Source organism: Pseudonaja textilis, chromosome 4, assembly GCF_049901715.1.
Source record: "Pseudonaja textilis isolate UNSWEBS1 chromosome 4, rPseTex1.2, whole genome shotgun sequence".
Classification (NCBI taxonomy): Eukaryota; Metazoa; Chordata; class Lepidosauria; order Squamata; family Elapidae; genus Pseudonaja; species Pseudonaja textilis.
In genome coordinates this window covers 83,804,925-83,831,581 of record NC_141993.1, presented here as the reverse complement: position 1 = coordinate 83,831,581, position 26,657 = coordinate 83,804,925, and the positions used below count along the sequence as shown (strand labels likewise).

Genomic DNA, 26,657 nt, shown 5'->3' with positions numbered 1-26,657 from the left:
AACAGCTTGCCATGCATGAAACTCTTGAATTTCCCATGGCTTGTGGAATTTGTTACTAGTGCTGGATTCATACAACGTGCTCCATGTGAAAACCGAACCTAGATCGGTGACTCAAGAGCCGTTCAGCTTAGGAGTTGGATGATGTAGCTGGGGTGATCACCAAAGAGTTCTTATGTCTCCAGAATGAGTCCAGAACAGGATTCAGTGGCATGAATTAATGGCAGAGAGGACAGGGGTAAGGACACCTGTTTGGCCTGGTTCTCACATAAAAATCAATTTCTTGGATCATCCATATCTATAGCATGGATGATGATCATAGAATAGAATAGAATAACAGCGTTAGAAGGGACCTTGGAGGTCTTCTAGTCCAACCCTCTGCTTAGGCAGGAAACCCTACACCACTTCAGATAAATGGTTATCCAATCTCTTCTTAAAACCTTCCAGTGTTGGAGCATTCACAACCTCTGGAGGCAAGTTGTTCCACTGATTAATTTTTCTGACTGTCAGGAAATTTCTCCTTAGTTTTAAGTTGCTTCTCTCCTTGATTAGTTCCCACCCATTGCTTCTTGTCCTGCCCTCTGCTACATTGGAGAATAGCTTGACTCCTTCTTTGAGGCAACCCCCGATATACTGGAACACTGGCAGCCCCTGAGATGTTGGAACATGATGATGATGATGATGATGGTTATCCATTCAGTCATGTCCAATTCTTAGTGATTCTACAGGCCATATTTCTCCATGTCTTGTAATCCTGTACTCCTTTTTTGAGTCTTTTTATGCTCTGGCTAGTGTCAGCTTTGATGGTGTCCAGCCATCGTTGGTGGCCTGGTTTCCTTTTATCACTAATTCTTCCAAACATAATTGCTTTCTCCAGTGAATTTCCTCACCTGACATGGCCAAAATAAGTGAGATGCAGTTATATGATTCTTCTTTCTAATATCATGTGTGATCTTACCTTTGCTGTCCCAGGCACAAAAATTGCTCTCTGCTTGGGTATCTAGCATGCATTTATCAGAAGGTAAATGACTAAGGTTGCTTCTTCCTCTTCCTTCTACCTCACTCCTGTAGAATATTCTCAACTATCCTCTAGCTTGTCTTCTTTTGGATATATGATATATCCTTCTAAATAAAATGTTGAGACTCATTCAACCAGGGACCAAAGGGCCAGATGACGCTAAGGAACTGTAACCAGAACATTATATTAAGTGGTTTCTTTCTTTGACCACAGAACATTCTGTACAAGTAGCCCACAACCTTCAACCACTATTGGGGCCAGAATTTCCACCGCTAAGCGAGACAATGAATAAGTGAACCACACCCAATTTTATGACCTCTTTTGCTATGTTTGTTAAGTGCATCATGCAGTCATTAAACAAATCCAGCTCCCCCCTATTGGCTTTGTATTTGGAAATGAGCTGAGAATGACACAGTTCTGCGCAACTATTGTAAATACACACCAGTTGCCAAGCATCTGAATTTTGATCACATGACTGTACTGCGATTGCAAGTCATAAATAACTATTTTCAGTGCCTCAGTAACTTCAAATGGTTGCTAAAAATGAATTATAAATTGAGAACTCCCTGTATATAGCACGGTTGTGTTGTAGTTCTGTAAATTGTTCTGTAAATTTAAAATTCTGTAAATTGGATGTAAGGTTTAGCATGTTATATGATCCAGCCTAATATAGCACCTGGTTTGAATGGCTTATCCTATTTATTCCTTGTAATTTATTAGCTGGAAGAGTTGGGGTGAGCTTTTAATTTTTATCCTGTTGTTGTTTTTGTTGTTGTTATTGTTGTAATCTTATCAATTACTTATCTTAAAAATTCATTTGTAGAATTTAGTGGTAAGCATTTCAAGGTGTTCTATCGACTTTGCTCCTCCACTTCCTCATTTTCATAGCTCTTCCTTCAATTCCCCTTCTCCCTTAAATTAGTCTACTGGAGGAAAGAATTCTAGAAGAAAGGTTTGACTTTATAATTGATTCTCTTAGACTGAAACTTTACACAACTGAAAAGATCTTGGTACAATTTCAAATTATTTTCCTTATGAAAGTTAAGGTGGATTATTTTGATTGAGGGGGGCAGGAAGCCCTTCGGTTGAATGAATAATGACTTGCAATAATAACAAACAGACTAGGTTTCCATAAGGAATGCTGTGCAAACATAGCCCTAATTGGTCTGTTGTTACCTTTTGTTCACCCTTCAGAAAGGGATACTGAAACAGCCAAAAACAGTCCAAATCCTTTTCTTTTCTAAATTGGATTAATTAAAATTATCACAGAGGCAGAGGAATAAAGCTAGCTAGTAACATTAATCATACCATGAGTAATTAGTGCCAGAAAATAGAAGATTATATGTGTGTATGTGTGTGTGTCTGTCTGTCTGTCTGTGTGTCTGTGTGTATACGTGTATATATATATATGTGTGTGTGTGTGTATGTATATGCTTGGCAACTGGCATGTATTTATGACAGTTGCAATGTATGTCCTGGGCTCACATGATCTTTTCTGGTCTTGTGACAAGCCAAGTCCATGGGGAAGCCATATTCACTTAACAACAGTGTCCCTAACTGAACTGCAGTGATTCATTGAACAACTGTGGCAATTCATTCTTCTTTTTTATTTATTGATTAGCCTGTATCAAAGTGAAAGGTTCCAGAAACAAATAATTACTAAAATTTGATAAAAGCAATTTAAAATGGAATTGGAATAAAATACCATTTAAAACGAAATTGGAATAAAATACAGTCTAAAATGAAATGGGAATAGAATACAATAATTTAAGATACAGATAAAATACAATAAAATTATATTTCCCTGTCACCCCTGCAATCTACCCCAATCAGCTCCACATATACAGATCTCAACGGAACCATTTTACTTAAGCGCTGTGCTGTGTTCAATGTTATTTTCAGATTCTGGCCACACGTAGGGTAAGTTGTTTCTGTGGCAATTCAATTTCTGCGTAACATTCTCAAAGGTAAAGTTTTACCTTGCCTTTCTTTTCATTTTTAACTCTCGGCACCTTTATCCCTCATCTCATTTGGCCCTCCTGACTCAAGAGGGTGTTAATAATATGAGACAGCCTGAGTAGGAAGATTAAAGACCCCGGGTGATGAATTTGGCTGAATCAAATTCCACTGGAAGGACTAAAAATTGACCTGAGTAATTCCTTGCTATGGGCAAAAGACTGAAGAATAAATAATTTTTTTAAAAAAAAAAACTTCTACAAAGATTTTTTTTTTTTTTTTTTACAAAATTTGGAAACTAAGCACAGTCAGCCTTGTTTGTAATTAGATGCAGAACACGCTAGAACATTATGGGATGTAGATTAGTTTGGGAAATTGAAAAAAATTCCAAAGACAACAATGAATAATGGAATTATTGGTACTCTCTGAGATTGTTTTTTTGCTTTAAGTTGTTTCATTACTCGACCTGCAGTGGTGGGATACAAATTTTTTTTACTACTGGTTCTGTGGGTGTGGTGTGGCTTGACCTGGTGGGCGTGACAGGGAAAGGATACCGCAAAATCTCCATTCCCTCCACACCCCACTAACCTGCTTTCCAGCTCCGTTCTCCTGTGCAGGGCAATAAAAGAAGACCCAGCTGATCAGCTGAGATTCAGGAGGCAGAGAATAGATGGGGGCGGGGCCAGGGTGGGATTCAAATTTCTTAACAACTGGTTCTCTGGGTGTGGCCTAATTTGTGGGTTTGGCTTGGTGATCTTGTGACTGGTTGGGCATGGCTTGTATGTAAATATTATAAATATTTATGTAAATGTTGAATTTTTATATATATATATATATATATATATATATATATATATATATATATATGAACTTTTACCCAAAATCAGGTAAAGCAGGCAGGCAGATTTAGTTGCTCACAGAATCACAGATTCATTCAGAGATATATCTTTCTGCCATCGGCTACCTGAGTCTGTCACATAAAATTTGCTAGCAAGCAAACTCACAGAATTAACTTACAACACGCCATGTATATAAACATTGTTTTTTTTTATTTAAAAAGAGCAACTTTTACCCAAGATCAGGCAGAGCAAACAGGCAGGCGGATTGAGTTGCTCACAGAATCACAGAGTCACTTAGAGATCTGTGTTTCTGCCATCTCCGACCTGAGTCTGCACTGAATAATAGAAGCTTCAGGCTCAGCTCTGCTCTGTGCTGTGCAAAGCAGCTGAGGTTGAAAAAGCAGGAAATAAAGGATAGACAAGAGCCCAGGTGGGTGGGTAGGCTAAACAGAGCAGCAGATACCGAAACAGTTTGGTGTCTGCTGCTCTTCAGAGCTACCAATTCTATAGAACTGGGCTGAACTGGTGGCATCCCACCCCTGGGCAGGGACAGTCAGAGGTGGTATTTGCCTGTTCTCTGAACTACTCAAAATTTCCACTACCGGTTCTCCTGAACTGGTCAGAACCTGCTGAATACCATCTCTGTTGACCGGATCATCTTCTCTTTCCTTCCCTTCCCTTCCCTTTTTCTCTCCTTCCCCCCTAAATTGGAAACTATTCTGGAAGTAGGCAGTGACAAACCAGTTTGGCATTTTTACCGAAACTCAACCTCAATTATGCTCACACAATGTCCAGATTATGTGCTCAAATCAAGGAAGATTTAATGTTTATAGTCTCCTTGCTTTTCCCACTTAAAAACAGAGAGAATCTGTTATTATTTTGTGGTTAGGAAAGATAATGAGGGGAATAGAACGGAGGTTCTGGAACTGTGTGGTTGCCTGCTCCGGCTACAAAAGATATTTGCCAAACTGAGTTTTCTTTGGTTTGTTTGTTCATTCATGCATGGGATAAAAAAGCTGCAAAGACCTGCCAATGTTACTATTAGCTGATGACTAGTGTTTTATGAAATAGTTGTTATACATAACCCCATGGGTTGAAAACACCAGTTTGAAATTCAACAGCCATAGCAACAGCTTTTGAGGAGGAAGCAGTTAGACGAGCTGTTCAGTGACTTAATCTCAATTACGGAGTTTAATTAACTAGATCAAGTGAAGAAACATTGGCTCCCTTTAGAGTAAATATGCTGTTCAAGCACGTTGGGTGGGAAAAATCAAGGGAAAGTAGCCAACTGATATTTTCAGATGTGACTTCCAAACTCTCAACAATTCTTCCTGACAGAGATGCCAATCCATAGATTTGTCACATCAGCCTTGGAAGGCTCAATGATCACTGCCCAAAATCTTGGCCAAGTGAGCTGACAGATGAGATAGAATTTGTACAGATTAACATAGTTGGAAGGGACCTTGAAGGTCATCTAGTCCAACTCCCAGTCCAAGCAGGAGACCCTACATTATTTCTGACAAATGGCAGTCCAATCTCTTCTTGAAAGTCTCAAGTGATGAGGCACCCACAACTTCTGAAGGCAAGCTTTCCATTGGTTTATTTATTTATTTGTCAATTGCTTACAAGATAATAGGTATAAGTAAAAACATAGTTAGGACTACATGGATATACTGTATATAAGAAAAATAAAAAATAAAAGAAATAATAGGACAGGGACGGTAGCCACATTGAGTTTGGATCATCTACAAAGTCTTGACTATTCAGCCTGTATTTTATTTTCTGATTTATTTTTTTTTGCCAATATGTAGGACAGAGCATTCATTTGTTGAGATTTGAAGTTGCTATTTGTTTGATCATTCTGATACATAGTCAAAGACTTTTTGAAGGGTAGCAATATTGTCTGTGGTGTTGAATAGCTTTACATCATCAGCGAAAAGAACGTAGTTGCTCTTGATATGATCACAGAGGTCATTTATGTAGAGTATGAAAAGAGTTGGTCCTAGAACACTGCCTTGGGGGACACCACTGTTGACAGGTACAGAATTTGATAGGACGCTCCCAATTTTGACCATTTGTTGTCTGTTTGACAGGAATGCTTCTATCCAGTTATGCAGGTGTCCAGAGATACCATAAGATTTTAGTTTTAGGAGTAGTTTGTCGTGTACCACCGAATCAAAGGCTTTACAGAAGTCTATGTAGATTGTGTCTATTGCTTTGCCCTGATCGAGTTGTATAGTCCATATGTTTTTGTAGTGTAAGAGTTGCAGATTACAGGATAGTTTTTTCCTGAAACCAAATTGTTTATTAGAGAGTAGGTTGTTTGTTTCTAAGTGGAGGATGATGGATTGGTTAATAATCGATTCCATGACTTTACAGGTGATGCAGCATAAAGAGATTGGTCTGTAATTTTCAACTAGGCTAGGGTCTCCCTTTTTGAAGATGGGGATGACTGTGGCTTGTGACAATAGTTTTGGTAAGGAGCTGGTCCTGAAAGATGTTTCAAAGATTATGCTTAGAGTTTCGGCTATGACAATGGATAGCTTTTTTAAGAAGTAGGCACATATTCTGTCAGGTCCAATAGAGATGGTTTTAGATTGTGTAGTGCTTTTTCAACATTATCTTCTGTAAATTCGATATGTATTAGATCATTGTAGTTGTCTATGGTTCAACTAGGAAATACTGGGCATGATCCATTGCTGTTTACAAATACTGAGCCAAAGAATGTGTTAAAGAGGTTGGGTTTAATAGTGTCATCATTGCAGTCTTTACCATTAGGTCCTTTCAGGGGTGGGGTGGACCTTGAGTCTTTTACTTTGTTGTTTACAAAATTGTAGAAAGTGTGCGTGGAATTGGTGCATAGAAGGTTTTCTTCTTGTTTAATGTGATAATTGGTGCATTCAGTTTTTATCTATCTGGTAGCATAAATTTTTGTATCGGCTTTTGAAGTTGGCAACGTGACCAGATTTGTTTTTCCGCCAAAGTGATCTCTTTTTGGATTGAAGCTTCCTTATTGTTATGGCTAATTTGTTTTTTTCTGGTTTTGGGAGCTGTTAATGGTACATATAGTTTGATGACTCTTTTGACTTCAAGTAAAAATATGTCGTAATGGTCTTCTTGATTGTTCTCACTATCAGAAAGTTTCTCCTTATTTCCATCCATTATTCCTTGTCTGGGTACTTTGGAAAATAGCTTCACACCTTCCTTTCTGTAGCAGCCCTTCAAATATTGGAACCCTGTTATCATGTCTCCCCTGGTCCTTCTCTTCACCAGACTAGCCAAGCCCAGTTCCTGTAACTGTCCTTCATATGTTTTAGTCTCCAGTCCCCTAATCATCCTGCTTGCTCTTCTCAGCACTTTTTTTTAGAGTCTCAACATCTGTTTGATAGTGTGGTGACCAAAACTGGATGAAATACTCTAGGTGTGGTCTTACTAAGGCTTTATAGAGTAATATTAGTACCACTGGATCTTGACTGTATCCCTCTGTTAATTCAATTTAGGATTGCATTGGCTTTTTTGGCTGCTGCTGCACACTGCTGGCTCATATTTAGCTGGTTGTCCACTAAGACTCCAGGATCCCTCTCAAAGTTACTGCTATTAAGTGTATATGTGTACTTTTAGTCAACACAACCGAAAAATCAATGTGGGAGACAATTGCTCCTTTCCACACTTTCTTTTTTACATGTCTGTCAATTATTAGGAAGGGAAAATGTTGTTCTTCCAACATGTTTCCCCCAAACTTCTCTTCCCTTACATTTTCCCTTTTCTGTTCACCAGATGTTGCTACAAAACCTTCCAGTCTACAATACCATCTAACTCTTAGAAGAGCCCATGCCAGTTATAAATCAATTTACCTGCTGCTGGCAGGTAAATGGAGGAAAGATAAGAGACAGAAATAAAATAGGGTAAGGGGATAAAGACAAAACTTCTTTTTAAAAATATTATAGACCATGTTGGGATTATCCTAAAGATATTTAGAGGTCCTTGAGGCACTATATACCTTCCTCAAAACATACCAGGTTCAGTCAGGCCATAGCTAAAACATGGTGGTTGAGCACGAATTACATGCTTAATCAGGACAATTAAAGACTTAATTGATGTATTCACCTAACAGGTTTAGTTTGGTTAGAAGTAACCATGCACATCTGCGGATGTGTTTAGTGTGTTGTGCTGATTCCATTTAGCTGTTTTATGGTTCAGTGTACCGTACGAACTCAGAAAATGAATGAGGTCAGTCAGCAGACTAAACACATTGTGTAAGAAATGTCTGCTTCCTAGCTAGCGTGGAACTATTTTGAGTAGCATGAATGCAAATTACTTAGAATTTACTCAGGGAAAACTATTCAAACAATAATGATTGATTGAGCAAAACCTGTTTTTTTAAAAAATAATAATAATAATAAAGCCAACATGTCATCCCTTTCTCATTTTGCCACTCCACTGATGTGGCAAATAATATTTGAGTCTGATTGTATGTGTGTTTTCTAGAAAATTGAAATCAGGGAATATAGGATGAGTTCCCCTCACAAGAGATAGGGCATACTTGAATTGGGATGTTGTGTAATAACATAATGCCTTTTTAAAATATATTTATGTCTGAGTGATTTTTTTTTATTTAGACATAATTGTAAATATTGTGTCTGAATAAAAATCATTGGATAAATAATAAGTAAATATTGGGGGGTGGGGAAAGTGTGGGCACATATTTTGCTACAGAGAAGTCCCCTGTAGATGGGCTCCGGCACAAGTCTGAAAGCTAAGAGGGCAAAACTTCTGGTTCTGACCAACCCAGATTGGAACCTGTAGTCATCCCTATTCTTGTCTTGCCCTCACAATTCAACTCAAAAGCAACTAGGAAAGTACATAGGTACTTTATAGTAATCACCAATATATTGAAGTGAGCCAGGGTCCAACATAGAATAAATTTGAATGATTTCATTCAATAGATACAGAGTATATATAATTTGTCACTGCAAGTTAACTTCAGAATAACACCTGGTTTACAGGTACTCCCATTCTTCCCAATAAGTTTCTGAATTCAGTTCAAAGTTCTGTAATCAACAAAGTCCTTCTTAATTGAGTTTGCTTTTACCTTCAGAACTGAATCAAATTTCCACCTGGTGCAGATTTCCTGGACCAGATCAGTGGTGGGATTCAATTTTTCTTACTGCGGTTCTGTGAGCATGGCTGGTGGGCATGGCAGGGGAAGGATACTGTAAAATCTCCAGTCAGAGGTGGTATTTGCCGGTTCTCCGAACTACTCAAAATTTCCGCTATTGGTTCTCCAGAACTGGTCAGAACCTGCTGAATACCACCTGTGGACCAGATCCTTCCTTCCTTCCTTCCTTCCTTCCTGAAAGAGTGCAGAGAAGAGCAACAAAGTTGAATAGGGGACTGGAGGCTAAAATATATAAAGAATGGTCACTGCAATTGGGTATGTCAAGTTTAATAAAAAGGACTAGGGGTGACCTGATAGCAGTGTTCCAATATTTGTGTCAACTCGTAAAACATTCCTATGCCTGTTTTCGAGTTGCCATTAAAAAAGGGGAGGGTTTGGAATCTGAAGGAGCAATATGGCACTTTAAAACCAGAAGTACATTCCATGCTTATCTTATCAGCTCTTCTGCCCATGAAAATCCTTCATTGGAGAACGTGATTGATGACACCCAGCCCTGAACGTGCTTCATTGGAGAATCTGATTTATGAAACACCCAGGGGGGAAGGGGGAAACAGGGTCATAGGTGACTGTAAATTACATATGCCAGACTTGGCTTCATTTAGGTTAATGCCAACATGTTGCTCCTAATAAATATTTTGGATTCTTTTGAAGCTTGGCTTGAGGCTCATGATTGAATTAGGGCAATCGCTGGAACCCTGACAATTTGAAGGGCCGCCACAAAGAAGACGAAGGATCAAGCTATTCTCCAAAGCACCTGAAGGTTGAACAAGAAGCAATGGGTGGAAACTAATCAAGGAGAGAAGCAACCTAGAACTAAGAAGAAATTTCCTGACAGAACAATTAATCAGTGGAACAACTTGCCTCCAGAGGTTGTGAATGCTCCAATACTGGAAGTTTTTAAGACATTGGAGAACCATCTGTCTGAAATGGTATATTATATAGTTCCCTGCCTAAGCAGGGGGTTGGACTAGAATATCTCCAAGGTCCCTATCGACTCTGTTATTTTGTTAGAACAATAAAATGCTAAGATACGATGCAACAACTGATATAAGAGGCACTGATATAATAGCCACTTCCCAGAACACATCAGAGACCTCATAAAAAAGTTTGGCTCTTTTCACTGATGAGCTAACTGGGCTTCATTGATTTTTGTGAGATCCCAGCATTTTAAAAATGTATTTTATTGGACAGGCTTTGGGATACTGCTTAGATGCCCAGAGTGCTTCTAAAATGCTATTCCTTGCAACATCAGCCACCAAAACAGAGAGATTTTGTAATTTGTAAATTAAAGGATGGTTTTTGCCTTCATCTGCCAGACTCTTTAACTAAAGAGATTTCTCACTGGAGTGTCATGTCCTTTTGATAACCGATCCTTCTCTTTGATAACAGGCCACTCTGCCAAAAGGGACTCACCTATTATCTCCAATTGCTGGCAATTCGAGCTTTAAGCCAGCCTGTCTTTATCAACCACTGTTTTAACAGCTGATTAATTATGGGCTGTAGGGAATCCAGTGGAGAGTTTTATCTGAAGAGCAGTTCAACCATTAGCAGAAGAAACTTCCTTGTACACTCCTAGCTCAGATAACCGAGCCAGATAATAGTCCGCAATCCCTTTCTAGCTAATTCAAACAAAGGCGCTCCCTCTTAAGCCAACATGGAGGAAGTTAAATAAACCCACAAGAATAATATATCATTACAGTCTGGCATTCTGTGATGCAAGTAAATACAAGTGGAAAAGACACCTGAATGTTTTCAAATCATGGGAACCGCACACGAGTGAAATACACTGCCTGGCATTGAATAATAGTAAAGTATGCTGGACAACTCATATGCACCTGCTCGTACATTCACTGGGGACATTAAACAGGAATCTTGCATGTGCTAGGCCCTATCACATGACCAGCCATTGAGTGCATCTTGCTGGGTTTCAGTATTTTTGAAACAGAGTTCTTATTTCCACCCACCCTCCTCAATCACAAATACAGGATAGGGTAATCTAGGACAGTAATGGTGGACTGTGGAGCTCACCATGTTAAAAATTCAACAAATGCCTACCTTGGCTCTGAGGGCATGTCATTTTCATTTTCACCCACTCCCAGACTGCATCCAGTTTTGGTCACCACACTATAAAAAAAGATGTTGAGACTCTAGAAAAAGTGCAGAGAAGAACAACTAGGATGATTAGGGGACTAGAGACTAAAACATATGAAGAATGGTTACAGGAACTGGGCCTGGCTAATCTAGTGAAGAGAAGGACCAGGGGTGTCATGCCCCTGTTATAATCTGACTCCAAGGGAGAGGAGGAACAGCTGACAGGGAGTGGGAGTGTAGCTCTGGAAGTTGTGGAGGAAACTGGGGAAGGGCACAGGCCAGCTGGGCATTTAGAGGAAGACCCAGGCCATCCCCTCTTCATCCTTGGGCATGCAGGGAGAAGCAGATAAGGGAGAAACATGAATGGCATGGTCTACAGGGGAGGAAAGGGCCTTGATCTCCTTCATGGGCTGCAGCTGTGAAGTCTGTTTAAAACGACAAACTGTGCATGGGCGAGTACTGGAACCAAAGCGTGAAAATATTTCTAGTTTGTCAGTTCTTATCTGAGTGCTGTCATCCTTCCCAGTATGTGTATTTTGATATCTGTGGATGTTTTCAAGCCCTTATCTTGCCTTGTCTCATTAATTGCTTCAGTGTGGTTTGTGTTGTTTTTTTCTATTTATAATTTATATGTATTTTGAATGGAAGTTCTTTCTTTTTGCAACTGTTTGTGGGGGAGTTTTTTCTCCAGTCAATGATAATTGGACTTTTGAAGCCAAGTTGAAGGAATTAAAGGGACTTCACCTGTTTTTGTGACTTTGTTGCTTTTGTATCCCACCCTGGGTCATCACAAGGGGAGACACGATAGCAGTGTTCCAGAGCTGGTATTCAGCAGGTTCTGACCAGTTCTGGAGAACCAGTAGCAGAAATTTTGAATAGTTTGGAGAACCGGCAAATACTACCTCTGACTAGAGATTTTACAGTATCCTTCCCCTGTCCCGCCCACCAAGCCACACCCATAGAACCAGTAGTAAAAAAAATTGAATCCCATGACTGCCGTGTTCCAATATTTGAGGGGCTGCCACAGAGGAGGGGATCAAACTATTTTTCAAGGCACCCTAAGGCTAGGCAAGGAATAATGGATGGAAACTGAACAAGGAGAGATTCAACCTGAAGATAAGAACAATTGACCAATGGAACAGAAGTGGCCCTCGGAAGTTGTGGAAGCTTCATCACTGGAGGCTTTCAAGAAGAGATAGGACTGCCATTTGTGGGCTGCCATGGTGGAGGGTCTTCTGCTTGGGCAGTGGGTTGGACTAGATGATCTCCAAGGTACCTTCCCATTCTGTTAATCTATCTGTACCAGACAAAAGAGAAACAAAGATGAATAAATTAAATGTATTTATGTATTTATTTTTATTTAATGCAGGTAGTCCTTGACTTACGACCACAATCGAGCCCAAAATTTCTGTCGCCAAGGGAGGCATTTGTTTGTTAAGTGAATTTTGCCCCCTTTCACAACCTTTCTTGCCACCGTTGTTAAGTGAATCACTGCAATTATGAAGTTAGGAACACAGCTGTTCATTGAATCTGGCTTCCCCATTTGACTTTGCTTGTCAGAAAGTCACATGACCCTGGGACAGTACAACTGCCAAGCATCCAAATTTTGAGTATGTGATCATGGGGGATGCTGCATTGGTTGTAAGTGTGAAAAATGGTCATAAATCTTTTTTTTCCAGGGTTGTTGGCAACTTGGAACAGTCACTAAATGAACTGTTATAAGTCCAGGACTATCTGTAAATAAATTCCCAATTGTAAATATTTTCAAAATGCCTTTCTGAAGATTATTATAAAATTTGGAATTTACTTTATGAATGGCTGGATAGAAGAGTAAGAAATTGAAATATGTAAGTACAGTATAATATATCATTACTGATAAACAGATGAGTTAGATAGAGTAAGAAAATGAATATGAAATATATCACTGAAAATCAATCATTACAATATTAAGGATAATATATTAAGTGATATATATGATATAAAATTTTGATTAGAAAGATTATAAACATATATAAGTAAAATATGTATGATAATGTTAGTATATGCACAAAGAGATATGTACCCAACTGACACACTGTTGAACCGAAAGCAGGTTTTATTTGTTTGTTTTTATTGTTGTTATAAAAATAAAAAACTTTTTATATACCCCCCCCCAAAAAACCAGGAACAGTCACTAAATGAACTGTTGTAAGTCCAGGACCATCTGTAAATAAATTCTCAATTGTAAATATTTTCAAAATGTCTGTCTGAGGCAGCTACAGGTCACACGAGGCTTAGAACCTTTGGAGCCTATCTTCCGTGGCTCCTGGAAAGAGTGGGAAGCATACCACGTTCTCACACATTTTTTGAAGCCTTCAGAGGCTACCTGAGAACAGAGTTATTTTGTGCAACTTTCAGAGGGTTCAAAGGCTGGGCATGTCCTCAAAAATGATGTGGCATGTCACCTGTGATAACATGTGTTGTAAGTTTGCTGTTACCCATCTAGGAAGTACTGATGGCCCACTCAATGAGCTTTTGTCAGAGGTGGTATTCAGTTCTGACCAGTTCTGGAGAACCGGTAGCGGAAATTTTGAATAGTTCAGTGAACCAGCAAATCCCACCTCTGACTGGCCCCGCCCCCATCTATTCTCTGCCTCCAGAATCCCAGCTGATTGGCTGGCTCTTCTTTGGTTGCCCTGCACAGGAGAACGGAGCTGGAAAGCAGGTTAGTGGAGTGGGGAAGGAATGGAGATTTAGCAGTACCCTTCCCCTGCCACGCCCACCAAGCCACACCCACCAAGCCACGCCCACAGAACTGGTAGTAAAAAATTTGGAATCCCACCACTGGCTTTCTTTCATGGTTGAGACCATTAGATTGTAGAATAATAGGGTTGGAAGGGACCTTGTAGGTCTTCTGCTTCAACCCTTTGCTCAAGCAGGAGAATCCATATCATTCCAGACAAATGGCCATCCAGTTTCTTCTTGAAAACCTCCAGTGATGGAGCCCCCACAACTTCTGAAGGCAAGCCGTTCCACTGGTTAATTGTTCCAAGTGTCAGGAAAATTCTCCTTAGTTCTAGCTTGGATCTCTTTTTAATGAATTTTCCATCCATTAATTCTTGTCCTGCCTTCAGGTGCTTTGGTGAATTGGTCAACCCTTCTTCTCTATGACAAATCAAGTACTGGAAAATAGCTATCATGTCACCCCTGGGTCTTCCCTCCCTTAGAGTAGACATACCTAGTTCCCTCAAAATTGTTTATCATATGATTTAGCCTCCAGATCCTTTATAGTCTTTATTGCTCTTCTCTGCACTCTTTCTGGGGTCTCAACATTTTATCTTTTTGTATCTTGGTGACCAGAATTGGATAGTATTTCAAATGGGATCTCATCAGTCACCATAAAGTGGCACTAGCACTTCACGTGGTGTTGATTCTTCTGTTGATGCAACCTTGGACTGCATTAGCGTTTTTGGCAGCTGCACCACACCACTGGCTCACACTTAAGGGTGTGATCTGTTCAACTGGGACCTACTGCAAGACCTTATCCATTGACACTTTTCCTAAGGACAGAGCATTCCCCCTACCTTTTTCCAAATATAATTAATCTTTCTGATTGACCTGTCCCCTAATGCACCTACACATTTTTTTAAAATTAGGAGCTCCATCGCTCAAGGAAAGTGCAAATTTCAGGGTGCTCGGTTTCCTGGCAGTATTTGGGAAGGGCACACCAAGTTCACTTCAAACCACCCACTTGAACTAATTTCTCACTTTTCCCTGTTGCCAACAGTATGAGTAAATAAAAAAAGATGTGCACACAATATATATATATTTCTCTCTCTCCTGTACCGCTGATAATATTCTACATTAATGCAAGGAAGTTCTTTAGAGAAGCAAAGATCTTGTAATGAAAATTATATTTTGAATTAATATTACCCATGAAAGCCTTTCGTGTGGGGCTCATTGATATTAAATGGGCTTTTTCTTCTACATTTCAAGGAAAGGAGAAGGAGGGGTAGCTATCTGTGTGCTCTATAATTAAGCATTTCTCAGGCTCCCGTTCCCCTGATATCTTCCGTGAAATGACTGACATATGGTATCACTCTTAGATCTGCAAATCACAAAGGGAGGAAGAAGGCCCCTTTTATTCTACCATAATAACACGCTTGGAATATTCCAACAGCTATAATGAAATGTGATAAGTATGACAGCCACAATCTGCTCCCAGAAATGTCTTGAGCCGTTGGTTGAATTGCCACACTTCAGAAAATATGTCATGTCAGAACTAAATGCAAAATTCACAGAGGTTTCGAAAGGAGGAGGAAAGGAGGGAGGGGGAGCCTTAATTTTCACATTTTGCTGTGTAGCGCAATTTTCAAATGATGGGTTGTCTAGAAACGATACTAATTTTTAGTTGTTTTCAATGGAGATTGCTACCCCCTGATCATTTCAGGATAGGGACACCAGAAAACGTTTTCAGAGGGCTAACTTCCCTAAATGTACACACGCCCAAGCACCTGGTTATCAGAAGAATCTGAAAAATAAAATAAAGTTTGAAACCTGGACTTTCTGGAGGCAAGATCCTAATCGATGCACTTGAAAGAGAACGGAAAGTTTTCAAACACGTCCAGAGGATTTAAAAAAAATGCATTATCAGCAAGTCAATAAGGAGCAGTAGGTAACATCCCAAAATGACAAAGTTTAGTTTAGTTTAGTTAATTGTCATTGCACCTCATACAACAAAATTAAATGCCATCTTCAGTGCACATTATGCATGAAAAAATAAAACCAAAACACACATCTTTCACATTCTATATCATTGAACTGAAAACCCCTGATATTGCATTAATATTGCACTATACAGTAGAATTCAATATATTTAATGCTCTGGGATTGAAGCTGTTTTTCAGCCTATTTGTCCTTGCTTTTTTAAAAAAACAAAAAAGAAAACCCATGTTAGCTGATTGGTAAGCCAAACTAGAGTTTGAGGTTTAACCTGTTGAGTTGGAACACAAACCAGAGCTGGGCCTAATCTTCCCTTGATATACCAGTGACAATTTTATTATGGTGAGTAATTTCTAAAGTTTAGCACTAGCACTTAGACTTATATATTGCTTCACAGTGCTTTACAGCTTCCTCTAAGCGGATTACAGAGTCAGCCTCTTGCCCCCAACAATCTGGATCCTCATTTTACCAACCTTGGAAGTATGGAAGGTTGAGTCAACCTTGAGCCAATGAGATTCGAACTGCCGAATTGCTGGCAGCCGGCAGTCAGCAGAAGTAGACTGCAGTACTGCATTCTAACCACTGAGCCACCACAGCTCTTCCTGTTTCAAGTTTGCCCAAACTACTATCAGAAGTAGAGTCAAGGGTAGCTTGACTCCAAAACCAGAATGGAAATGTTGGTCCTGTAAGAGATCTTAAAAGTGACCAGGAGCCCTGCTCAACAGGTATCCAGATATGATTGTCTCCTTGTGAAGCTGGAACAAGTTAGGGGTATGTGTACCATTTGGTTGACTTTGATGTCCACAAATGTCTGTTTTTGAACTTCTAGACCTCACTGAATTTGGAGACTACCTGACTTTACTCTGGACTAGAGGTTTCCATCTCCATGCCCAAAGGGTGGGAACAGGGTCCAGCTTTGCTGGGGTTGGATCAGTTTCTCATCAATGTGAGACTTCTTGACAGCCTTGGATGCTTTAGCCAAAGTGCCTTAGTGTAATGGTATGTGGGAATGACCTTGGGAGACAGGGGAATAGATTAGGAAATGATCAGATAAGAGGAGGGGGGACCCCTGAGCTGCCTAACAGGCAGAGAAAGAAACTAAAACCTCCCTAACTTATCAGGCTATAAAAAGGGATGGTGGGAAACTTCAATTTTTAGACTTGCATTGTTCTGTTAATGTGATCTTACAGTAAAATAGACATAGGTGACTTAGTTGTGTTTCCTGTCTGGTTAATCTGAGAAGACTGACATCAATCTTTCAATTGTCTGAAAGTAGAACTTTTTTTCAGCCTGATAAATTATGGAGGATCCTTTCTGAGTTTCTTTCTTTGCCTGTAATACAGTTGTGAATTTTCTTTCCCCACTTCTTATCTGATTATTCCCTAGATAGATTATCTTCTCCCCTCTCCCTGTCTCCCAGGGTTATTTCCACAGGCCATTACTATGAGTGATCCACAATTTCCTGCTTATGGGTTTTCCCATCTGGTTGAGCTTTGAGAAGTAGTAGACTCTTTTTCATTGGAGATGGACAATGGACATTTATTGGAGAGACACTGTAGCAGTGGATTCCTTCACCAAGCAGGGGATTGGATTACATGATCTCCAAGACTCCTTCTCATTCATACATTCTGTGATTCTATGAATCTAATTGACTGCAGTTAAGGGAAACTATACATTGGGCAGGTTTAAGAAGGACTCCAGCAATGCAACCACCATGAAGTGACTCAGTGAAGAAGCATCTTACTCTTTAAGGCCAGGTGTCATGCATCACAGAACTTTGGCAGCAGAGTGTGAAGGCGAAGGATTAGAAATTTTCCCATATCCTGTTCACAAATGATTGTGTAACCCAGGTAAACAGGCCAAAAATTTTAAAAAATATAACTACAGGTAGTCCTTGACTTAGAATCATTTGTTTAGCAATCATTCAAAGTTACAATGAAAAAAACTGGCTTAAGCCCAGTCCTCACACTTATGATTATTGGAGTGTCCCCACAGTCACATAATCAAAATTCAGGTGCTTGTCAACCAACATGAATTTGCAACCTCCCAGAGTCACGGCAACCTTCCCAGCTGGTTTTCGACTAGCAAAATTGATGGGAGAAGCTGGATTTGCTTAATGACCACTCGATTCACTTAATGTCCGCAGTGATTTACAGAACAACCATGGCAAAAAAAAGAGATGACATTGACACATCTGGTCCAGGGGGCATTTAAATCTGGAAATAGTGAGGGACCAGACCACGGTGCCTCTGCCAGCAAAAATGGAGCTTGGGAGGGTCATGGTTCTACCAAGCTCCGTTTTCACTGGTAGGGGGTTGCAGGAGCCCGTCACAGCCAGAAACGGAGCTTGGGAACCTGTTTTTTGCTGGCAGAGTGCTTGGACGCCCCCGACACGTGACATCAAGCTGGCCATGCTCACCCTGGCCACACCCACCCCAGCCTCCCAAGGTAAAATACAACCCTGATGCAGCCCTCAATGAAATCAAGTTTGACACCTCTGCTATAGACAACATATGGATTCATTCAAGAGGTTAGCCAAGAGACCAAATTGACTTGTAGCAAGGAAAAAAAGACAATGAGCTGAAAAAAGACAATGAACACTACACAATCCTAGCTTTTGAAAGAGCACCAATAGTCACCCAATCCACCCTTCACACATGGAGCCTCACTGGGTATCTTGGAGGCAACGCAACTCTTCCATCTCATCCTACCTCACAGGGTTGGAGCATAAAATGGGGATCCCCATATAAATTGCTTTGATTTTCCTGAAGGAAAGGTGAATCTATCGAAGTTTTAATTCAAAGCGGTAAAACTAACAAACCTGAATATAATCCCAACAGTTATTCACAAACCTTATTTACTTGTCCAGTGATCTCATATTCCTGAGTATTTGGTCTCTTGACTTCTAAGCAAAGTGGCAGAAAAAAATAGACTGAAATATAAGAGATTAAAATAATCTTGTGTGGAGGTTAGCTGAGGTCCATTTTTTTAAAAAAATCTCTGGGCCCCACAGGGTCTATGAAAAAAAAAATCCCTATTTGATCCAAAATGTGTGTTATTTTTACCTTCAGGGAAAACCTTTCATTAATGGATTAGTTCATCACCACGCATACTGTTAATCAGAGAAGATTCCTTTAATCAAGCCCTCGATAATTGCTCATAGCTGAAATTCCACCCAGCATAAAATAAAGTATATCACTACAATAACCAAGTCAATTTGTGCACTGTTTGTTTCCCTGTGCCTTTAAAACCACCTGCACTGAGTGAAACCCAACTCACTGTCTCAACATTACAGATTTAAATCTTTATTTTCTGAGAATGTATCATGACACCATATAAATGTTGAATAAGCTGGCAAAAAGCCCAATGGTTACATGGCTTGTTGTTGAGTAAGCCAGAATGGCCTGCTTTGCAAACCACAGTAAGCTACAATAGCAGAATAACAGAGTTGGAAGGGACCTTGGAGGTCTTCTAGTCCAACCCCTGCTCAAGCAAGACACCTTATCCTATTGGTTGTCCAATGTCTTTTTTAAAATGTTTGTCCAATCTCTTTTTATTCTGTTTCAGGGTTGGAGCATTGACAACTTCTGGAGGCAAGTTGTTGCACTGATTAATTATTCTTCAGGAAATTTCTCTGTAGTTTTAGGTTGCTTCTTTCCTTGATTAGTTTCCATCCATTGCTTCTTGTCCTGCTTTCAGGTGCTTTGGAGAATCCCTCTTCTATGTGGCAACCCCTGAGATATTGGAACACTGCTATCATGTCACTGCTAGTCCTTCTTTTCATTAGATTAGATTTATTACGGCTTAGTGTGATGTATAAACCCATCTTCACACCCATTTCAGAAGCTGAGCCAATCTAGAACTTTAGCCTTTCTTTGCTTTTGTTGCTCAAAATGTTTGTCTTGTTTCAGAAAATTCAATCCAGCAATTCTTTTATAATAGTGATCGCATCAGCTCCGTGGGGTTGGAGAGAGAAGCAATGGCTTACATACAGTCAGATTTCTATGAAGTCCTCTGGTGTGGCAGCAATGTTCTCCTTACCCTGGATGCTCCAGGTAGTCCTTAAACCTAATGCAGAACATCTCCAGATTCCCAGACCATATTTCTGGGATTTGTGGAAGGAAGCTCTAATAGAGAATGTCCACGATGCTCATCTGATACAACTTTATTTCAACAGTGCCAACCTGCTTACCTTAAATGAAAGAAACTGCGTGCCTAAGACATTCTGCCTGCTTCCTACAGAAAGCCTAGCGACCCCTCTTCCTTCTTCTTTGTCCTGTCATAAAAACAGAAAACTCAAAGATGCAGACTTTCTCTACATCTTAATACATTTCACTTGCCCTTTTGGTCTCTAGATATTCTTACGGTGTTGTTCTTGCTAAATATCAGAAGTAAGATCACACCTAGAGTACTGCATCCAGTTTTGGTCACCATACTATAAAAAGGATGTTGAGACTGGAGTCTAGAAAAAATGCGGAGAAGAACAACCAGGATGATTAGGGGACTGGAAACTAAAACATATGAAGAACGTTTACAGGAACTGGGCATGGCTAGTCTAGGGAAGAGAAGGACCAGGGGAGACATGATAGCAGTCTTCCAATATTTGAGGGGCTGCCACAGGGAGGAGGAAGGGGTCAATCTATTTTCCAAAGCACCTGAAGGCCAGACAAGGAATAATGGACGGAAACTGAACAAGAGATTCAACGTGGAAATAAGGAGAAACTTTCTGACAGGGAGAACAATCAACCAATGGAACAGCTTTCCTTCAGAAGTTGTGGGACCTTCATCATCAGAAGCTTTCAAGAAGAGATTGGACTGCCATTTGTCAAAAATGGTGTAGGGTCTCCTGCTTGGGCCGGGGGTTGGACTAGATGACCTATAAGGTCCCTTCCTACTCTGTTAATCTACAATCTATAATTTAAGTCTCCAAATTTGGCATTTTAAAGACTTTGGACTTCATCTCCCAGAATTCTGGCTGGAGGAATTCTGGGAGTTGAAATCCACAAGTCTTAAAGTTGCCAAGTTTGCAGACTTGTGCTAAACATAAACCCCAGTGAATGAACCAGTGTTACCTTAGTGCAGAAGTCTCCAAACTTGGCAACTTCAAGACTTGTGGACTTCAACTCCCAGAACTCTTCAGGCAGCTGGCTGGAGAATTCTGGGAATTGAAGTCCACAATTCTTAAAGTTGTCAAGTTTGTGAATCCCTGCCTTAGTCCTTCTCCTATACCAGGGGTGTCAAACTCATGTCATCACAGTGGCGTCATGTGACATATCAGGACTTTCCCCCCCTTCTCTAAACCGGGCATGGGTGCGGCCAGCGCGTGATGCATCTAGCCCATGGGTGGGGAATTTGACAGCCCTGTTTTACACAGTCCATCAAGGGCATCAGTTTGAGGAAGGCTGTTTTTTATATACAATATGCGCCTTGGACTTTAAAATGCCAGTTCTGAGATAGGAGGAATAGAAGTTCTGTAAATCAATCAATCAATCAGTCAATCATTAATCAATCAGTGTCTTTGCACAATCTTTCCAAAACTTTCTGTTTTTTTAAAAGAATCTCATAGGACCTACTGATATAGGGGAAGTTGTGGACCATATATATTTGCTCACACGCGTGAAAGAATTTTTTGTGTGGTTTTTGAACTCTGATCCAGCTCAGATTACATGCCCAAATAGATGAAAACATGGTGTAATGAAAGCACTTGAAAATAAACAAATGTATGACTAACTGATAGAACAGAATAAATGCTTTGATCTGTCATCATCCATTACATTTCCTCCAAAATTAATGCAAAGATACACTCGAGATAAGCTTAATGTTCTTTCAGTTGTTTTTATAGTGGGGAGAGATAATTCTCTCTAGCACTGCAATTTAGTTTGTCTTCTTGCATTTTTGTTTTGCATGTTTGCTTGGGGTTTTTTTTTTATTGGCTGGGATCCAACATTTTCAATCAGAATAGAGCTGGAAGAGACCTTGGAGGCCTTTTAGTTCAATCCCTGCTCAAGCAAGAGATCCTATATCATCCCAGACAGGTGGCTGTCCAATCTCTCCTTAAAAACCTCCAGTGATGAAGCTCCCACAATTTCTGAAGGAAAGCTGTTCCATTGGTTAATTGTTCTCACTGTTAGGAAGTTTCTCCTTAATTCCTGGTTGCTTCTCTCTCTGATTAGTTTCCAATCATTATTTCTTGTACCTTTGGATGCTTTGGAGAATAGGTTGACCCCTCTTTTTTGTGGCAGCCCCTCAAATACTGGAACACTGCTCCTCGTGTCACCCCTAGTCCTTCTTTTCATTAAATTAGGCATACCCAGTTCCTGCAACCGTTCTTCATATATTTTAGTCTTCAGGCCTTTAATCATCTTAGTGTGGTGACCAAAATGGGATGCAATATTTCAGGTGTGGTCTTACTAAGATGTTATAAAGCAGTACTAATACTTCCCCAGATTTTGATTCTTTGCCTCTGTTTATTCAACCAAGGATTGTATTCGCTTTTTTGACTGCTTCCACACATTGCTGTCTCATATTTCATTGATCGTCCACTATGACTCTAAGGCAGAGGTGGTATTCAGCAGGTTCTGACCAGTTCTGGAGAACCGCTAGCGGAAATTTTGAGGGGTTCAGAGAACTGGCAAATCCCACCTCTGACTGGAGATTTTGCAATATCCTTTCCCTGCCACGCCCACCAAGCCACGCCCACAGAACCGGTAGTAAAAAAAATTGAATATGACCACTGCTCCAGGTCCCCTGGAGCTACTGTTTTTGAGCCAGGTTTCGCCTAATCTGTACTTTTTCTGCCTAAATGTAAAATCTTGCATTTCTCTCGCATTAAATTTCATTTTGTTGGATAGGGTCCATTGTTCAAATCTGTCAAGATCTTTTCTGGATTTTTTTCTGGGTGAGAAGACCCTTCTGTGAATTCCCTTGCTAACCTGATTGTGCATTGGGTTTGATCAACTCTGATCAGGTCTACTTGGAAATATTGTGCAGACATCCCAGCCAGTGGTGGTATTCAAATTTTTTTCCCAACCAGTTCTGTGGCGTGACTTGGTGGGCGTGGCAGAGGAAGGTTACTGCAAAATACCCATTCCCTCCCCACCCCACTAACCTGCTTTCCAGCCCCGTTCTCCTGTGCAGGGCAACCAAAGAAAACCCAGCCAATCAGCTGAGACTTGGGAGGCAAAGAAGAGATGGGGGCGGGGCCAGTCAGAGGTGGGATTTGCTGGTTCTCATAACTATTCAAAATTTCCGTTACCGGTTCTCCAGAACTGGTCAGGACCTGCTGAATAACACCTCTGATCCCAGCAAATCTAGGCTTTTCCAAAGTGAATCAGAACTGAATTTTAACAGTTTTCTGGGCAGTTCAAAGATTTAAACTAACATAGAGACCAAGGTAAAGTGCTTGCAAAAACAGATAACATTTTCTGACACATTTCATACTAGGAAAATTCTGTGATGGGAATTGCAGAGATGAATATGATTTTGTGATTGGTGGTTGAAACCTTCTTGAGGGCTCAGTTAACCAGTGAGGCTGCCTGAGGTCAGTTACTACATCTTCTTTTCCTTAATGTTTTTTTTTTCTGCAGCTGTAATTATATACTAAAAACATCTAGAATATATAATAAATCAAAGAATGATATCCCTCCCCCAAGTATTTATCTGCTTCTAAGGTCAAATGACCAAGTGTTATAACTTATGGAAGTACATAACAGAAATAAATTTTAGATAAAACTTCCTTTATCGGTTCAATCTTTGTAGACTTCGCCTTTTCTAATGCCTCAGAAAGACTAAATGTCTAAGCTAAGATGACTTTGATATTTTCACCAGCCAAATAATATTTGCATCTCATTGTAACACTTGAGTGGCATGGTGGCCTAGTGGTAAAGATGTTCGCCTCCCAGTCAGAAGGCTGAGGGTTCACTCCCAGGTAGTGGCAGATGTTTCTCTCCTAGGGCACAAAGAGAAAATATCTGTTGCAAACTCTGCATAGGTGTCAGGAAGGGTATGAAGCCAGTAACCATCCAGTCACCCTGGCCCTACCCCAAATTAAAGGATTACAGGGTCATAAAGGGTGGGGGTGTTATTATTGGTTTAGACTTGAAGTCACTTGAAAAAGGGGAACAAATATTTTTAGCAGTGGGTATAAATTACCTCAAAACCCCAAAAGGGAAAGAAAAAAAATCACTTTAAACTTATTTAATTAGGTAATATATGATTTATCAGTTCATGTTGTGTTCATGGTTTTGTTTAAATATGAGGGGGAAATGACTTTTTCAAATATACATGAAATAGGCCTGAGGCACATTATTATGGTTTTTTAAATTCTGTTATTCTACGCCTCTGCTATAACAACCAGTTTAGTTGAGGCCGCTGTAGTTGCCGAACAGGGCATTTTTCAGAAGATGCCATTAAAAATGTTCTGCTATGCGTTTCTCCTTGCAGTTGCCAAGAATTAAACAAATGGCCTTTCCTGTCAACACTCTTGTCTGTTTACTACTGTTTAATTTTTTTTCATTCTCTGTCAAAGATTTCAATAGACAGTCACCGGACCGTCCAAAGAGAAGGAAGTTGGAAATAAAGAATAAGACTCTTGATGACCTCAGTTTCTAGGTTTTTAATAAGTTTTCTCCAACTGTTTCTTCTTCCGTTGTATCTCAATAAAGAGCTGCGTGCCTTTGCCAAATGCTGTTAAGACGCTATGACTAAATGGTACCTTCTGGTTTAATGTGTGTTTGATTAGTGGGCATTCTGAAGTTTGGAATTTTTTCTAGCCATCCTACCTCTTCCCCTCTTTTTCCTCAAACCTTTTCAAGGCCATAATGACACTTCCTAATTAACCACTTCATAATCTGAATGGACAAAGCGAGACTCCATACTTTGTAATCTTCACATCCCACAATGTGGTGTGAGCCACAGTGGCAGGAGTGGTTAGAGTACAGTACGGCAGGCTACTTCTGCTGACTGCCGGCTGCCTGCAATTTGGCAGTTCAAATCTCCCCAGGCTTAAGGTTGACTCAGCCTTCCATTCTTCCAAGGTGGCTAAAATGAGGACCCAGATTGTTGGGGGAAATAGGCTGATTCTGTAAACAGCTTAGAGAGGGCTGTAAAGCACTGTGAAGCGGTAGATAAGTCTAAATGCTATTGCTATTGCTACAAGAAACTATCAGGGACCTGCCAATAGCCAGTAAAGAAGACAAAAAACATTGTTTGGTTTTTCGGAAGGATCTCAGAAAAAAATGTTTTTTTCTCTTGTATTTGCTTTGTAATTCTTTAAATGTAGTTTTAGGAATTATTTATTGCACATCAAGCAATGTAATAGGCTTTCTGTCATACAATATATAAGATAAATTGACTTTTCTGTTGCCCTACCTGAGACTGGATACTCAGCTTTAGAAATTAAGAGAATGGCTATAGAGTGATATGGAGTGGTCCTTCATTTGTCAGAAGTCATAAGGTGCCAGAAAGTATATTTATGACACTGACACCTTTGCTGGCATAAGGTGCCAGCAAGTATATTTATGACACTGACACCTTTGCTGGCATAAGGTGCCAGCAAGTATATTTATGACACTGACACCTTTGCTGACACTCTGACCCTGAACTAGCTATCATCTAGCTGTGTTGGTGCCATGGTTAAAATGCAGTACTTCAGACTAACTCACTGCTCACTCCAGGAGTACAATTCTGAGCGGCTCAAGGTGGAGTCAGCCTTCTGTCCTTCCAAGATTGGTTGACTCTGTAAAACTGCTTAGGGAGGGCTTTACAGCTCTGTCAAGTGGTATATAAAACTAAGAGCTATTGCAATTGCTACCTGTGGAATTTTTCAAGCCTCGGCAATTAAAAATAGTCCTCAACTTTTCAGGGTCTCTTAACAGGCGTGAACTTGTAGACACAAATTAAAGCTTAGGCTGTAATATTCACTGGCACCTCTACCTTCTACCCCAACTGCCGTAGGAAGATGACTTGAACATTGGATGTTTTGTTTGTTGTTATTATAACCAGCATCACTCTGGTTGCTAACCACCTTTGTATGCTGCACCTTGGGCTTAACCTTGTTCAACAAAGTTCTCAAATAACTAATGTCCCATGATCATTTCGCGATGTGATATACCCTTTTATGTTTTTCACACTCAAATGACTGTTCTTAGATGATATGATGGACATCTTAGTTATAGTATTGCTTAAACTGGCTTCAAGCCCAGCGTGGGTCTGAGTGATATGATTGAAAAGAATTGCTTGGATTGTTCCTGATGGAGTTCAGATGGAAGGTCTCTAGCCAGAGAGATCGATGCTATGGACAACTGCCAGAGTTACCCAAAAGAGTTTCCTTCAACAATTTTTCTCAGATGTGCTCTTCATATGGTGATCTTTGAACTCACTTCACTAGGGTGGTAGAGTGCAACAAGTATGAAAAGTACCTCCTGAAAGTCCCGTGGTGAAATAACTTATGGTTTTCTGGTTACCTTGTGACCTCAATTCAAATTGACAATAGCATTTAAAGCCTTACCTGTCTTAGGCACTTAACTAGTTCAAATCCACCTCTCTCTTTTAAATCATCAAGGAGCTTTTCTCTAGATCTACCTTTGTCATTTATAGGTAGTTCTGCTTTCTCTGTGGTGGAGATTGGCTTGCGGAACAACTGCCAGTAGAACAAGGGTGTTAAACTCACATCGTCATGGCGGCGTCACGTGACATATTGGGACTTTTTTTCTCCTTCACCAAACTGGGTGTGAGTGTGGCCAGTGTGTGGTGTAGGCTGCAAGCAGTGCCAGGGGTGAAATTCAAAAAATTTTCCCTACCTGCTCTGTGGGCATGGCTTGGTGTGCATGGCTTGGTGGGACCCAGTCTCTAAAAGGAAGAAGGCAGGTGGGCATGG

At 40.2% G+C, this 26,657-nt stretch overlaps 1 long non-coding RNA gene across 5 annotated transcripts in view; it reads right to left on the bottom strand.

Moving 5' to 3' along the window:
• Positions 1-5,554: 5,554 nt before the first annotated feature.
• Positions 5,555-26,657, bottom strand: part of LOC148125904 (uncharacterized) — a 93,082-nt gene continuing 71,979 nt past the window's right edge. For 4 of the 5 annotated variants that reach the window (XR_015743641.1, XR_015743639.1, XR_015743638.1 and 1 more), the window contains one exon: positions 5,555-12,377. This is a non-coding gene — a long non-coding RNA (uncharacterized LOC148125904). Of the gene's footprint in view, positions 12,378-19,072; positions 23,730-26,657 lie in introns of those variants that run through there. The other variant, XR_015743640.1, reaches the window with a different exon arrangement.